At 40.3% G+C, this 12,649-nt stretch overlaps 1 non-coding gene across 1 annotated transcript; it reads right to left on the bottom strand.

The window, feature by feature from the left end:
* Window positions 1-1,547: 1,547 nt before the first annotated feature.
* On the bottom strand, window positions 1,548-1,654 carry LOC112761978 (small nucleolar RNA R71). Its single transcript, XR_003182343.1, has one exon. It is a non-coding gene; the product is annotated as a small nucleolar RNA R71 (small nucleolar RNA).
* Between the last annotated feature and the right edge of the window lie 10,995 nt (window positions 1,655-12,649).

The raw sequence follows: 12,649 nt of genomic DNA, 5'->3' as shown, positions 1-12,649 counted from the left end.
ATCTCTTCTGAACCTTGAAAGAGGAATGAAGAGATCATGCTAGAAATGCTTTCTCATGCTGGACCAAATTGGATTTGGATGGATATTTGACTATAATCCTCTCAACACTTGATTTGGGAAATGCATGTGGTATAATCAGTGACCATACTTCATCTCTTCTCATGAGCAATTGACCAAAGAATTGGCTATTGATCAAGATTTGAGAGATTGAATTACAAGAAATTGTAATTCGATCACTTAAGATTGCCAAGGAGATCAATGAGTGCATTGATTGAGGAAGAGATGAAAATGAAATTGATCCGGAGAATGCAACATCTCCCAAGCCCAATGAATTCCCCATTTCTGATCTTACCCATTCTCTTTAATTTCTGTTATTTACTCTTATGAGCAATTCCCCCATTTCCATTTATAATTCTGCAATTTACTTTCCGTCATTTACATTCAGCTCTTTATTTTCAGCATTTACTTTTCTGTTATTTACTTTCCCGCCATTTAATTTTCTGCAATTCTCAACTCAAATTCTGGATTCGCTCAACTAGAACATTCCTCTAGTTAAAGTTGCTTGATCAATCAATCCCTGTGGGATTCGACCTCACTCTATTGTGAGTTTTTACTTGACGACAAATTCAGTACACTTGCCGAAGAAAATTTGTTATGAGACAAGTTTTCCATACATCAAGTTTATGGCGCCGTTGCCGGGGATTGATTGTGCATCAACAATGATTAAATTGGAGGATAACTAGATTGAGCATTTTATTTTTGTTTGATTTAATTTTCTGTTTGAGTCATTTACTTTCTGTTTTAGTTAATTTCTTCCCTTCCCCCTACTTTTTCTTTGTTATTTACCATTCATTTCACTAACCCACTACCTGTTTGATATATTGCATCACTCACACTAACAGTAATTCTAACAGAAATACTTTCTGCACCTATTCTCTTAGCTTGTACTTTTTGGTTGTATGACAGGGAGAAGAAGCGGGGCTTCAACTTCCTTTGATTCTGAACCTGAGAGAACCTTCCTTAGACTAAGGAGGGAGGCAAAAGAAAAACGTGTAGTTGGTGCTGAGGAAGAGGAGGAATACTTTGAACCAAATATGGAAGAAAACATGGAAAACCATCGTGAGGAAGAGGCTCACAACCATGGTGGAGGAGGACGAGAAAATCATGTTGGGGAGGATAGAAGAGTTTTAGGCTCTTACATCAATCCAAACCCAGGAAACTGTGGAAGTAGCATCCAAAAGCCAACCATCCATACCAACAATTTTGAACTAAAACCACAGCTCATCACCCTTGTTCAGAACAACTGTTCGTTCGGAGGAGGTGTCCAAGAAGATCCCAATCAACATCTAACCACCTTCCTGAGAATATGTGACACAGTGAAGTCTAATGGTGTTCATCCTGATGCCTATAGACTGCTCTTATTTCCATCCTCACTCAGGGATAAGGCAGCCAAGTGGCTGGAGTCTTTCCCGAAGGAGAGCTTGACAACTTGGGAAGATGTGGTGAACAAATTCTTAGCAAGATTCTACCCCCCTCAACGAATCAATAGGCTGAGAGCTGAAGTCCAAACTTTTAGGCAACAAGATGGTGAGACTCTATATGAAGCATGGGAGAGGTTTAAAGACCTAACAAGGAGGTGTCCACCAGATATGTTCAATGAATGGGTGCAGCTGCACATTTTCTATGAAGGGCTCTCTTATGAGTCAAAGAAGGCCGTAGACCATTCATCTGGAGGATCTTTGAACAAGAAGAAGACCATTGAGGAGGCCATAGATGTCATTGAAACTGTAGCAGAGAATGACTACTTCTATGCTTCCGAAAGAGGGAACACAAGAGGAGTAATGGAGCTAAACAATGTAGATGCTCTGCTGGCCCAAAACAAGCTCATTACCCAACAGCTAGCTGACCTCACCAAGAAGATGGAGAGGAACCAAGTAGCAGCAATCACCACTTCATCAACAACCCAAGAAGGAGTGAATGAAGAAGCAGAGGGTAGTCAGGAGCAAGCCAACTACATTGGAAATTCACCTAGGCAAAACCATGATCCATACTCCAAGACTTACAACCCTGAATGGAGGAATCACCCAAACTCTGGGTGGGGAAATCAACAAGACCCAAGCCTTGATCAAAGATGCCCAAATCCCAACAATGCAAGCCACCAACATTTCACATCTAGACCATATCAACACCTCCATAACAACACATCTCCACATCCACATCAAAACCAAAATAACTTACTTCATCCTTCCACCTCTAATCCCGATCTACAATCATTTGATGACAGACTCTCAAGGATTGAGAGTCTACTTGAAGGCATAGGCAAGGAGATTCAAGACAACAAGGTGTTCAAGGAGGAAGTGCGAGCCAGTTTCAAGAACCAGGGAGACACAATCAAGAGGTTGGAATCTCAAGTGGGGTATCTCTCTGAGCAAATTCCCAAACCCACAGATGGATTTCCAAGTGACACAGAGAAGAATCCGAGAGGTGAAACAAAGAAAGTAAGATGGGAAGATTGTAAGATGATCACTATAAGTGATAAGGAGACTGAGGACAAGCCAAGCAAGCTGTCAGAAGAACCTGAAGATACCTCAGTAGAGAAGAAAGAAAAAGATCATCAAGAACCAGAAATCTCAAAGCAGGAGCTACTGAGACTCTATGCACCTTTTCCCCAACTGCTCAATGGTGCTGTGGAGAAGAGAATATACTCAAGGTTTCTAGATTTGTTTGCATCTCTGCATGTCAACATACCATTCATCAAGACTATTCAACAAATGCCTGCATACATCAAGTATATGAAGGAGCTGCTTCCCAGGAAAAGCTCACTCAAGGGAGGCCAAACTATAGTGATAAACAAGGAGTGCAGTGCCCTCATTCAACCACAGTTGCCTACAAAAAGAAAAGATCCAGGGAGTTTTCATGTCCCATGTGCCATAGGAGAAACATTGTTTGATAGAGCACTCTGTGATTTGGGAGCAAGCATCAACTTAATGCCCTTATCCCTGATGAAGAGGCTGCAAATCAATGAGATATTGCCCACAGATGTAGTCATCAGGCTGGCTGACAAAACTCAAAAACAAGCAATAGGGGTGGTGGAAAACGTGTTGTTAAAGGTTGGGAAATACTTTCTTCCCACAGACTTTGTCATATTGGACATGGAAGAGAGTCACACTCACCCAATCATATTGGGAAGACCATTCCTAGCTACAGCCAGAGCACTCATAGATGTGGAGCGAGGGGAGCTAATATTGAGGATCCATGATGAACGACTCAGCTTTAATGTCTTCAAACTCTCACAAGAAGCAGACCAAGAAAATAAAGAACCAAGCAAAGATCATAATGAGATGCTGAAAGAGGAAGCAAGCACTGAAGCACAACCAGCCCACCTGGGAAAGCCCTTGGTTGATGAACAAGGAAATAAGCAGTTGTCACAGCTCAAGGAAAAGCTGGAGGAACCTAAACCACCAGAGACAAGTGAAGATAACACCAAAATTCCCTTAGAAGAAGAAGCCACAAAGAGCAAGGAAACATCAAAAGGGACAAAGAAGAAGGTACCAAGGAGGTGGAGGAACAAGAAGATCCCTACGGAAAACTTCTCTCCAGGGGATAAAGTGATCTCAGCTTACTTTCCAGATATCCCCCCTAATCTCCCCACTGTACCATCTCAGTTACCTAAAGTCTTCACTATCAACAGAGTTCTCTCCTTGGAACATGTAGAGATCATTGATACAACCAATGGATATAAGTCCAAGGCAAGAGGGGAGGACTTGAAGCATTATCAACCTCCCTGATGAAGGAGAACGTCAAGCTAGTGACGCTAAAGAAGCGCTTCATGGGAGGCAACCCATATTTTATATACTTTTAGAAAATAGTGAATAAGTCAATATTCATGAATCCTAACCCAAACTTGACAAACACTTGGGTGAAATTGATGCGCATAAACTTGTTATGCTACGATTTAGGAAATCGCACGATCGGCAAAATTCCTTCCGGCAAGTGCACCGGTTATCGTCAAGTAAAAACTCACAATAGAGTGAGGTCGAATCCCACAAGGATTGGTTGAGTGAGCAATTCAGATTAGAAGTGTGTTCTAGTTGAGCGGAATCAAGATTTAGATGAGAATTGCGGAATGTAAAATTGGCGGGAAAAGTAAATGACAAGAAATTGAAATGGCGGAATCTTAAATTGCATGAATTAAAGAGCATAAGCTAAATTGCTGAAATTAAAAGGGAATGGGGGTGATTGCATGAATTGAGTTGCAGAATGTAAAGAGAAGGTGGAAATTAGAAATGGGGAATTCATTGGGTTATAGGAGATATTGAGATCTCCGAATCAAAACATGTTTATCTCTTCCTCAACCAATGCGTTCATTGAATTTTGCTTGACAATCTTATATGATTGGATCCCAATCCCTTGGCTCACAAATTCTCTCTAAAAACAAACAAATTCCCAATCCCTTGGTTTAAATGTTCATAAGAAGAGATGATGCTCGATCACTGATTATACCACACAGTTTCATGAACCACAATTTGGTAGGATTACATGTCACAATATCCATCCAAACCCCAATCCAATTCACTGTGAGAAAGCTTCTCTAGCATGAATCCTCCATTCCTTTCCCAAGGTTCCGAAGGATTCCAATTATGGGTAGTTTCTTTCCCAAGACAACTACCCAATGGAATTAGATCGAGAAGCTTTCTAACAAAATTCAGGAGAAAAGATTGAAGAAGAAGATAAACTATTATTGATTCATTGAATTACAATAGAGCTCCCTAACCCAATGAAAGGGGGTTTAGTGAGTCATAGCTCTGAATTCAATTACAAAGATATGAAAACTAGCTCTGTGAAAGTCCAGTCCTTCCTAACTTAAATTCTATCCTATTTATACACTTTCTATATTGAGCTTCTGTTGTGTTTCTTGGGCTTTGAGGCCTCTCCCTGCTTTCCTTTTGCCTTGGGTTTATGATCCATAATCTTGATGAGGCTGTTGATCCAAATTCTGTAACATTCATTGAGCTAACTTAGTGATAATCAAATAATGACACATGACTCAATAAATTGAAATTTCAGACTCATCAATCCTTCAGGCCCAATCCCATAAACCATGATATTCAATTGGGTTTCATACCAGAGTAAGTTTAAGTTAATGTTTGTGCTCAAATACTAACTTAAACCGCAATATTGTTGGCCCAGAAACCTTTTCCAAGAGTGGCGTTTAAGTTGCAGTTTAAGCTTAAACTGTAGCTTAAACGCCAGACACTTCCAGTGATGCCTTTTGTGGAAGCACGTTTAAGCTTCAGTTTAAGGTTAAACTGAAGCTTAAACGTGGAAATGGAAGAAGGCAGCCCTGGAGGGTAACTTAGTCGAACACGTTTAAGCTTCAGTTTAAGGTTAAACTGAAGCTTAAACGTGGAGATAGAAAGGGCAGCCCTGGAGGTCGAACACGTTTAAGCTCCAGTTTAAGGTTAAACTGGAGCTTAAACGTGGAAATGGAAGAAGGCATCCTGGAGGTCGAACACGTTTAAGCTCCAGTTTAAGGTTAAACTGGAGCTTAAACGTGGAAGCTGAGAAATGTAGCCCTGGAGGTGTCGAACACGTTTAAGCTCCAGTTTAAGGTTAAACTGGAGCTTAAACGTGGAAATGGAGAAAGCAACCCTGGAGGAGAAAACTTGGTCGAACACGTTTAAGCTCCAGTTTAAGGTTAAACTGGAGCTTAAACGTGGAAATGGCTCCCTGGTGCACTTCCCATTTCTGGCGTTTAACCTCCAGTTTAAGGTTAAACTGGAGGTTAAACGTGGAAATGCTTCCTGATTGGCATTCTCATTCTGGCGTTTAACCTCCAGTTTAAGGTTAAACTGGAGGTTAAACGTGGAAATGCTTCTTTGGTGAGACTTTCATTCTGGCGTTTAACCTCCAGTTTAAGGTTAAACTGGAGGTTAAACTTCAGTTTCAGCATTTCTTAGCCTTCATGATTCTGGCGTTTAAGCTCCAGTTTAGGCTTAAACTGGAACTTAAACTCCACATGTGATATTCAAGCTTCCTTTATTGACTTTGTTGCTTCCTTGCCTAGCCTCTTCTTCCCTGAAATCATCCAAACAATTGCATCAAAGTCTTGCAAAATTTCATGAGAAATCTTCCATTCATAGCATTCAAGTAATATAACTAAAAACTCATGGAATTTGCATCAAAATCATACTGTTTGGATGGTTCATTGCTTTGTTCTTCTTTTAACCATTCTTGGTTACTTTAAGCTCAAGAAAATGCATAAAACAACTAAAACTATCAAAAAAAATGCTAGTGAAACTAGCCTAAGATGCCTTGGCATCACAACACCAAACTTAATACTTGCTTGTCCCTAAGCAAGTCCTGAGTTATTTGAGAAGAAAGTATGAAACAGAAAGCAATTACATTGGCTATATTAGCAAGCATTTGAAGTTCATCAGAAGGGTTTTATGCAGAAAGTTGCAGCATCACTTTTTCATACTTATCAGGTAAGATTATCACTTTTTCATTGCATCCATCAAACACTGCTATGGCCTCTTGTTATTCTTATGTCCTTGGCACTTTTCTCTTCTTTGTTTTTCTTTTCTTTTTCTTAGAGCTCCTTTGCTCCTTGTTTGCTTGGTGTCATGTGTTGCACAAGCCTTTGGCATTTTCTTTTTCTTATCAGTGTACTATACATATCCACTTCAGGCATTTTAGTTCACATTTCTTCTTGAGACATTGGTGCCCAGCACCTCTTTGTGTGACTAAATGTTTTGTATTTAGGTTGCTCTTGATAATGGACTTTTGGTTGATAACCCGGGTTAGTTAACCCAAGTTACCAAGTGTTGAAACACTCCTCAGAACCTATTCATCCAAGCATATCCTTAATACATAAACACCACAGGCATTTGTCTCAGAAGTTCAAACCATTGGTGCCTAGCTTATTTTCTCAATTTTTTTGCTTTTTGGTTGCCCTTTTTCAGTGGCTTTTTCTTCTTCTTTTTCTTTCTTTTTCATGGCCAAAGATATTTATTCATCAAGATCCATAGACAGTTTTCAATTTCTACATACAAAATGATAATTCTACACTCTATTTCCAGTGATCTGACTAAACAATCAAGCATGCATACCACCACTTAATTCTACTTGATTTGTCACTAATTGAGCCAAGTTACTTTTGTTCAAACTTTTCTTTTATTTTTGGAAACAGAACAAGCATGGCAAGCACTTGTTTAAGAAAGTGAAGTTATATCCAAACATCTAGGCGTTCACTTTATTCAAAGCAATAAACAGACAAATATACTAAAAACTTCACATTCCAGAAAGGTTCAACATTTACAGTTTAAACCAGAACAAGCATGCTTTTGTTTGCCCTTTTTAAAGAATTATCAAGGAACAATACCACCTTGTGAAATTCCTTGTTTTCTCTTTGTTGCCAGGAAACACTTTGATTTCTTCTTCTTCTCCTAATTGTTGCTTCATGTTTTAAGATCCTTGTTTCCTTTCCTGCAAAGAGTGATGAAGTTGCTTGCTTCTCAAGCACTTGAGTGGTTAGCTCAACTATGTGTGGGTAAGTATCTGAGTCTTAAGTTAGTGTGTGAACACCAAACTTAGTCTCCCACTTACTTCTCTGTTCTTTGAATCCTTGAGTTCTCTTTGGAATGAAGTTGCTGCTAAGGGTTTTTAAGCATTTCTGTGACTGCTTAGAATGGTTGTTCCTTTCATATAATTCAAAGGTTGTTGTGTTCAGTTGATCTTTATGGTGGAACACCAAACTTAGAGTCACACATTCCCCTTTGAATTATTGATCCACGAATTCATTATGTGGTGTGAAACACCAAACTAAATTCTTTGCAATGCACAGAAACTACTTCACCCTTTTTATTGAAACAAATAAAAGAAACAGCAAAAGGGTATTACCTCAGGTTGGGTTGCCTCCCAACAAGCGCTTCTTTAACGTCATTAGCTTGACGGTCAGCTTCCTCAGTTGAGGTGATATTTAACCTTGTCCTTCTCCTCCACATCTCCCAAGTAATGTTTGAGTCTTTGACCGTTCACAATGAAGGTTCGTTGTGACTTTTCTTCCATGATTTCTACTTGTCCATATTTGGAGACCTTGGTAACAAGGAATGGTCCAGACCACCTTGATTTTAGCTTCCCTGGAAATAGCTTCAGCCTAGAATTGTAGAGCAATACTTTTTGTCCTTCTTCAAATTTCCTTGGGGCTATGTTGCTGTCATGCTTCTTCTTTGCTCTTTCTTTGTAAATTTTGGCATTCTCATAAGCTTCAGCTCTGAACTCTTCCAACTCTTGAATTTGCAACATCCTTCTTTCTCCAGCAGCTTTGCTGTCCAAGTTCAAAAGTTTCAAGGCCCAGTATGCCTTGTGCTCCAACTCCAGTGGCAAATGGCAAGCTTTTCCGTATACTAGTTGGTAAGGAGACATTCCAATTGGTGTTTTGAAAGCTGTCCTATATGCCCAAAGAGCATCATCTAGCTTAATCGACCAGTCCTTCCTTGAAGTTCCCACAGTCTTTTCCAGGATCCTTTTGAGTTCTCTGTTAGATATTTCGGCTTGCCCACTTGTTTGTGGATGGTATGGTGTGGCTACCTTGTGTTTGACTCCATATTTTAGAAGCAATGCCTCTAATGGTTTGTTGCAGAAGTGGCTTCCTCCATCACTGATGATTGCTCTTGGAACCCCAAAACGGCAAAAAATGTGTTTTCTGAGGAAGTTCATGACTACCTTATTATCATTGGTTGGAGTTGCTATTGCTTCAGCCCATTTGGAGACATAGTCTACTGTCACAAGAATGTAATTATTTGAGTATGAGGAGGGAAAGGGTCCCATGAAATCTATCCCCCATACATCAAACAATTCAAGTTCCAGAATGAATTGTTGTGGCATTTCATTTCTTCTTGGCAGGTTCCCCGCTTTCTGGCATTCATGGCAGTGCTTCACTAGTTCCTTTGCATCTTTGAAGATAGTGGGCCAATAAAAACCACACTGCAACACCTTAGCTGCTGTTCTTTCTCCTGCAAAATGTCCTCCATAAGTGGAGCCATGGCAGTCCCATAAGACTTCCCTTCCTTCTTCCTCTGATATGCATCTTCTGAGTATGCCATCGGAATATTTTTTGAACAAGTATGGTTCGTCCCAGATGAAGTATTTGGCATCATTTACCAATTTCTTCCTTTGATGCTTGTTAAATTCCAACGGCAAACTCCCAGTGGCCTTGAAGTTTACTATGTCTGCAAACCAGGGTGCTTTGTGAATTACCATGAGTTGTTCATCAGGAAAGCACTCATTTATATGTGTGCTTTGTGCGCTTCCTTCTTCACATGGTATCCTTGATAAATGGTCTGCCACCTTGTTCTCTACACCCTTCTTGTCTTTGATTTCAATGTCAAATTCCTGCAACAAAAGAACCCATCTAATAAGTCTTGGTTTGGATTCTTGTTTAGCAAGTAAGTATTTTAAAGCTGAATGATCAGTGAAGACAATGACTTTAGATCCAATGAGATAGGATCTAAATTTGTCAAATGCAAAGACTATTGCCAAGAGTTCTTTTTCAGTGGTTGTGTAATTCCTTTGGTTAGCATTCAAGACTTTACTGGCATAATAAATCACATGTACCAAATTGTCTTTCCTTTGTCCTAACACTGCCCCAATAGCAAGGTCTGATGCATCACACATCAGTTCAAAAGGTAAGTTCCAATCAGGTGGGGCAATGATAGGTGCAGAGGAAAGTTTTTGCTTCAAAAGTTCATAGGCTAGCATGCAATTTTTATCAAATACAAAGGGTGTATCAGAGACAAGCAAGTTACTCAAAGGTTTGGCTATTTTAGAAAAGTCTCTAATAAACCTTCTGTAAAACCCAGCGTGTCCCAAAAAACTCCTAACTGCCTTGACATTACTTGGTGGAGGTAGTTTTTCAATGATTTCCACCTTAGCTCTGTCCACCTCCATGCCTCTATTAGAGATTTTGTGGCCAAGGACTATTCCTTCTGTGACCATGAAATGACATTTTTCCCAGTTTAATACTAGGTTAGTCTCTTGGCACCTCTTAAGCACGAAGGCAAGGTGGTGTAGGCAGCTGGGAAAAGAATCTCCAAACACAGAAAAATCATCCATGAAGACCTCAATAAATTTTTCAATCATGTCCGAAAAGATGGACAGCATGCATCTTTAGAAAGTGGCAGGTGCATTGCACAATCCAAAGGGCATGCGTCTATAAGCAAAAACTCCATATGGATAAACAAATGATGTTTTCTCTTGATCTCTAGGATCAACTACTATCTGATTATAGCCTGAGTATCCATCCAAGAAGCAATAGTAAGCATGTCCTGCAAGCCATTCAAGCATCTGATCCATGAATGGGAGTGGGAAATGATCTTTTCTGGTGGCTTCATTGAGCTTCCTGTAGTCTATGCACATCCTCCACCCAGTGACAGTTCTTGTGGGTATGAGTTCATTCCTCTCATTTGGCACCACAGTTATGCCACCTTTCTTGGGAACTACATGGATGGGACTAACCCATGGGCTATCAGAAATGGGGTAGATTACCCCTGCCTGCCATAACTTCATGACCTCCTTTTGTACCACTTCTTTCATGACGGGATTCAATCTTCTCTGAGCTTGGATGGAGGGTCTAGCATCCTCTTCTAACAAGATTTTATGCATGCATATGGATGAACTTATCCCCTTCAAATCAGCTAGGGTCCATCCAATGGCATCTTGATGAGTTTGTAGCACCTTGATCAATTCTTCTTCCTGTTCTTGACTCAGGGCAGAGCTAATGATAACAGGATGACTCTCATCACTACCCAAGTATGCATACTTGAGATTAGGGGGCAATGCTTTGAGCTCAGGTTTTGGTGCTTCCTTCTCTTCTTTCACTATCTCTGGCATGTTCGGCATGGTTGTTTCAGCAGCCTTGATGTCACTAACTTCTATGTCTTTGGTGAACTCCTCCTCTGCCACTTCCTTTGTTGTTTCCTCAAAAGTTTCTTGTACTGCAATGTCCACTACATCCACCCTCATGCATTCCCTTAGTGATTCTGATGGATAGCTCATTGCTTTGAATACGTTAAACACCAATTTCTCATCATGTAGTCTAAGAGTGAGTTCACCCTTTTGTACATCTATGATGGCTCCAGCAGTAGCCAGGAAGGGTCTTCCCAGGATTATTGAAGCTTTGGCTTCTTCCTCCATATCTAACACCACAAAATCGGCAGGAAATATAAAATCTCCCACCTTCACCAACAAATCCTCAACTATCCCATGAGGGAATTTAAAAGTTCGATCTGCCAATTGGAGGGCCATTCTTGTTGGTTTGGCTTCCTCAATCTTCATTCTTCTCATCATTGTTAGAGACATCAAATTGATACTGGCCCCTAAGTCACACAAGGCCTTCTCCACCATGACTTCTCCTATGATGCAGGGGATTTGGAAACTGCCTGGATCCTTCAATTTTTGAGGCAATTTGTGCTGGATGATGGCACTGCATTCTTCAGTTAACAACACAGTTTCCTCGTTTCTCCAGCTTCTTTTCTTGGTCATTAATTCCTTTAAGAATTTTGCATAGAGTGGCATTTGCTCTATTGCCTCAGCAAACGGAATGTTGATTTGAAGCTTCTTGAAAATCTCCAAGAACCTGGAGAATTGGCCATCCTTTTCACTTTTCATCAAACGTTGAGGATATGGTGCCTTAGGTGTATAAGGCTTCAGGACCTCTTTTTCTTTTTCTTTTGTTGCAGACGATGTAAAAGATTGTCCTTGTTCCTTATCTCTCACATTTTCCTTTGCTTCATCCTCTGTGGTTTCCTTTGAGATCTCCTTTAGATTCTTTCCGCTTCTGAAGGTTATGGCCTTACATTATTCCCTTGCAATAGCCTTGGCAGCATGAGAAATGCTTGTCCCAGGGGTTTGCTTAGACAAATACGCAATTTGATTTTCTAGCTTCTGGATGGCAGCTCCTTGGTTTTGCAGGTTAGAATTTACTTCTTCCTTAAAAGCTTTCAATTCGGTTATGTCTTGACTCATGGTTGCAAGCATTCCTTCTATCCTGTTTAATTGATCTTGAAATTGTTGGTTCGGATTAGGTTGAGCAGGTTGATTATTTTGGCTATGATATGGTGGTTGAGAGTAAGTGTTTTGTGTGGCTTGGTATGATCTTTGGTTGGAGTTTTGGTATGTGGACTTGTTATGTTGGTTTTGCTGGTTTCCCCACCCAAAGTTTGGGTGGTTTTTCCAGCCTGGGTTGTAAGTGTTGGAATGTGGATCATATGGTTGCCTTTGTTGATTTCCTACATAATTGGCCTCTTCCCAATCACCTCCTTCAGTGCTTTCTTCTTCTTGCTCTTGTGTGTGTATTGCAGCCACTTGTTTTGTTTCTAATTTCCTGGTGAGCTCTGCTAGTTGCTTGGCAAACACCTTGTTTTGGGCTAGAATTGTATCAACATGGTTCAGCTCCATGACTCCCTTAGTGTTGTGTCTCTCTGATGCATAGTAGTACTCGTTCTCAGCCACTGTCTCAATCACTTCAATGGCTTCTTCCACAGTCTTTTTCCTGTTCAATGAACCTCCTGATGAATGGTCTACAGCCTTCCTTGATTCATAAGACAGTCCATCATAGAAAATATGCAATTGCACCCAGTCATGGAAC

The sequence above is a fragment of the Arachis hypogaea genome, chromosome 16, assembly GCF_003086295.3.
Source record: "Arachis hypogaea cultivar Tifrunner chromosome 16, arahy.Tifrunner.gnm2.J5K5, whole genome shotgun sequence".
NCBI classification, from domain to species: Eukaryota; Viridiplantae; Streptophyta; class Magnoliopsida; order Fabales; family Fabaceae; genus Arachis; species Arachis hypogaea.
The sequence above is the reverse complement of the archived record's forward strand: the minus strand, read 5'-3'. Positions and strand labels throughout refer to the sequence as shown.